A 4,931-nucleotide genomic window follows, 5' to 3' on the forward strand; every position below is an offset into this window, starting at 1 on the left:
TCCTCTAAAGTACCTGAAACACATATCACATAACACAGTAAGCACGCATGCTTAGTGAGTTCCCCAAAAGACCACATACATATAATTAGCCACGTGAGGCTATAGCTATAAGAGACCTTCCGATCAATGTGTCTCAGTGGGGCCTTCCAGTCCCACAACTCTGGTAGACCTTCCGGTCCTACCGATGATGACCTTCTGGTCCAAACCCTGTTGACCTTCCTGTCCAAACCCTGTTGACCTTCCGGTCCAAACCCTGTTGACCTTCCGGTCCAAACCATGCAAACATATAAATATCACATAGAACATATATCTCATAACACTTATAAACACATAAGACCTTCCGGTCACACATAATTACCACTCGGGGTAAGGTATAGTGAGAAGACTCACCTCGTAAGCTAATGAATGAAAATCTCGTACTCGGGATCTCGGACTCTACCCATCGGTCTAGCCTCCGCCTAACACATAATAATTATCCCTAATTAATATTGGCCCCCAAAAAGCTAGACTAACCCTTTTACAACTCACAGAAGGGTAAAAGACCATTTTACCCCTCCATGGGCTTAATAGTCCTCAATCTTGACCAAACTCTAAAAGTCAACAAAAGTCATCAGCAGGGAGTACGCTGCGCGTCCCACCTCCCTATGCTGGGCGTACTTGGCTGCTATGCAGAATCGGGGGTGCTCGACCCCTACGCTGCGCGTACTGGGGTTACGCCCAACGTACGCCCCAGTTTCACACTCCTTACAACATTGGTCTTAATCAGTTAAGATATGGACTCATATATCAGATCTGGTCGCTCTAATGTCTCTTAATCCATAAAGTCAGTGACTTTAAGCCTTTGCATGGCTGAAAAGGTCACCAACACTCAAAACACACAACCCCTTTCCTTAAGAAGCTCACATCTCATGCATGGCTCACTCTTAATGTCCAAGATAGGATCTTTATGACTCTATATCACAATATACACTGAAAAGGGGTAGATCAAGGTCTTTCGAGCTCATTTACTCATAAAGTCTCCACCTTTTGGGGCTAAAACCCTAAATACACCAAATGAATGAACCAAAGCAAAGGATAAGAAAGCTTGAAGCTTTATACCTTTTTAGGAAGCCTTTCACGTAGCTAAACTCAGATCCAAACTCTTGGGCTCTCACTCCTTCTCTTCCAAGTTCTCTCTCCACCTCAAGATCACAAAGATGTACTCACAAGCTCCTAAATGCACTCTCTAGCTACAAGGACAAAGATTTAGTGTTTAGAGGTTTTGGTGTCTGGAAATGGTGGCCAGAAATGAGGCCATCATGTTCTTTATATAGGGCTCACCCCTCATTTAGGGTTTTCATCCTGAGCCTAGTACGCCCAACGTACTGGGTGACCTCCACGTCAAGAATATGCTCACGAATACGCGCAGCGTACACTCCCGTACGCCCAGCGTACTCGATTATCACATAATCTTCTTAGGGACTAAATTTGACAACTTAAGGAAAGAAGAAGGGCCAAATAGATATACCTGATGCTGGGATGTTACAATGATAGAGTACTTTTTAGCCTTAGGTTTCTAAATGAAAGTTGTAGAGTACGTCTCGACCTTCGCATGGATATAAACAACGTCGAAAATGGAGCTCATATGCAAAAGTTATGGCCTTCCGAAGATGCAGTTGTTGAGAGCATGACACGTGGCTGAAACCCTAGCCGCCTTAAGTCACGACGTGAACATGAAGTTCACGACTTGAAACGTGTCAGGGATGCTAATTGGGGCTAGAAAACACGTGTTAACACCACAAGATGACTCATGGAGGTTCACTATAACACCCAAATTTTCAAAACAATTTTTCACATTTTATAAAACACGTTTTCATTCATAATCGTTATAAAAACACCATTGTATCACATAACATCATATCCCAAGATCATAATAAAATCTCCCCGCGTGTGTACTGATCAAGCCGGCGCCTTCCCACGATCCTCGCTGGTACCTGAGACATATAACACAACACTGTAAGCATAAATGCTTAGCGAGTTCCCCAAAATACCACACATAACACATATTAGCCACTCGAGGCTATAACTCTGTTTGACACTCTGGTCAAAGTGTCTCTGTGGGACCCCCCCCAGTCCCATAACTCTATGGGCCCTCTGGCCCTAACTCTATGGGTCCTCTGACCCTAACTCTGTGGACCTTCCGGTCCTAACTCTGAAAACTCTGTAACATACATAGCATATAACACATAGAAATCACATCATGCAAAAGCATACACAATACTCTGTCTCATAGCTCTAATTACCACTCTAGGTAAAGTATAGTGAGAAGACTCACCTCGGGTAACTCGGTAAAGCTCGAACTCTGTAAAGTCGGGTCTAGCCTCCGCCTAAATCATATGAAATAAACACTCTGAATCAATACATCTCTCAAGGCTAGACTATTCCTCCTCTTAGTACTCTCAGAAGGGTAAAAGACCATTTTACCCCTCTCATGGCTCAAAGACCCTAAAGTTGACCAAACCCTAAAAGTCAATAAAAGTCAACGGTCCAACTTTTGACCCGACTCGCCGAGTGCACAAATGTGACTCGGCGAGTTCAGTCGTGAACTCGAGTCCTCTATTCCCCCTCTGACTCACTGAGTCATTCCCCCAACTCGGCAAGTCACTCACTGAGTGATTCACGGGAAACCCTAACCCTACTCGCCGAGTCTGCCCTCGGACTCGGCGAGTTCATGTCATGCACCAACTCAAATGACCTCCTGAGGTCAGATCTGTTCCTCTAATCCATAGATCTAGCCTTCCCAACCACTATAATCACGTAAAGTCTCGATCTTGATGCACAAGCAACATTTATATGATCATATATGATGATTTAGCCCCAAATACCTTAACCCAAGGCCATGACCTCTATTGTTCTTCATAAAGCTTGATGAATAAGGCTCTCTGGACCTCTATGGATCCAGATCCAAAGCCTTATCACCAGAAGGGGCTATTTGGACATCAAATCTAACCAACAAAGGGTCTAAGAAACCCTAAATCCATATGATCATCATAAGAACAGAAGGAGATTCGAATTACTACCTCAAATGTGAAGATCTTAGCTCCAAATCCACAGAATAGCAACCTCCTATGCTTCCTCTTGGCTAGTACCTCCTTCTTCTTGCTAAACAACACTTCCAAGGTCAAGAATGGCTTCCTTTCTCTCTCAAAACGCTCAAGCACTCTAGGGTTTCTCTCTATGGTCTGGTGGCCGCCATTGAAGGCCATAAGGGCCTTTAAATAGGTCCCAAACCCAAGAAATTAGGGTTTCATTAAATAGCGTGGACTCGCCGAGTCCACGTATGGACTCGCCGAGTCCGTCATTAACCCGGATGGAGATTCGCGACTCTACTCGGCGAGTCTGAGCGCCTACTCGCCGAGTCTCTCTCCAAAACTCAATAAAATACATAATTTAAGATACCTGGGAATCCGGATGTTACATTCACGACGTGAACCTATCATGTTCACGACGTGAATGGGCCAAAAACAGCCTATAAATAGCGATCAAGACCTTTTCAGTCCTTACACCTTCTACTTTCTTTCTCTCTCGTTTTCTGAAGCCGTTCCGCGTCCCGAGCCCGACGATTACGAACCGCCGACCGTTTCTAGTTAGATTCTATCAACTCACGCTAATAAGGTGAGTGCATATTATTTTCATCTTACACATAGATATGAAGTATTTTATATAAATTACATGTTATGTATGTATATTATCTGTATAGTTGCTATCTATGATGGATGAACCATTTGATACATGTTTTAATTGATTTAAACTGTATATGTATTTTATATCTACAAATATGTTGGGTAAAACATGGGTAGATGAATTAGATGATGTGTGATGAAATAAAATTTGATGAGAGGTCTCGATGTTTAAGATGATCTAGTCATCTAGCAGGGTATAGACATCGTTATTAGTTATGGATCCAGGAGTATGGATCATACATACCAGATCCAGGAGTATGGATCAGGTAGAGAGGTTAGTTTTAGATCTGGGAGTATGGATTAGGTATTTTTGAATTATGTGTTCACCAGTTGTAATTTAAGAACCCTGACAACTATAGACTTCGTGCCTATTAGATAAACGTTGGCAGCTATGGACTTAGTGCCTATAAGATAAACGTTGGCACCTATGGACTTAGTGCCTGTTGTATAAACCCTGGCGACGATGTGACTTCGTGCCTATTTGACATAAATTGCTGAGGAAAGTTGTGTTGTCACCCCGATGCTTTCTTATTTGACATAAATTGCTGAGGAAAGCAGTGTAGTCACCTTGATGGTTGCCTTATTTGATATAAACCCTGACAACGATGGACTTTGTGCCTATTCCTTAGGTTAATCCTTAGGAATGAATAAATGAAGGTTAGATTATTCTTAGGGTAGATCCTTAAGAATAAATAAGATAATGGGGATGGGTAATTGGGTTGACTGTTTGATGATTAAATATAATAATTATATTATTGTGGGTTGAAAACCCTATGTACTCACCAGGTTTCCCAACCTGACCCACTCAGTCTATTTCTATCACAAGTATCGATACGAAACTACTTTACAATGAGAGATTAAAGGAAATGTAAATCACTAGTGTAAATGAATGTAAGTTCTCTTTATGCTTATATTTCTGTATTGACGACAACATCCCAAATGTTTTAAATGAATAAAATACATTTCTTCGGAAATGCTTTGATAAAGTATTTATCATGTATTTTCTGGGAACAAATTCCACAACATTTTTATTAAAAGGGTACTCTGATTTTGATAAATCATAAACATAATCGGTCTTTTCTGGCCGTGAAAATGGGGACCTCCCAAAGGGGGGACGAAAATTCTAGAGGAGTTCTAGGGTTTTTAGAGCCTTTCTTTGGCTCTAAGGAAACTTGGGGGGAAAGCAAAAGGGATAAGGCTTATCCAAGG

The sequence above is a fragment of the Lactuca virosa genome, chromosome 6 (assembly GCF_052849685.1).
Source record: "Lactuca virosa cultivar CGN04683 chromosome 6, Lactuca_virosa_CGN04683_v6, whole genome shotgun sequence".
Taxonomy (NCBI): domain Eukaryota; kingdom Viridiplantae; phylum Streptophyta; class Magnoliopsida; order Asterales; family Asteraceae; genus Lactuca; species Lactuca virosa.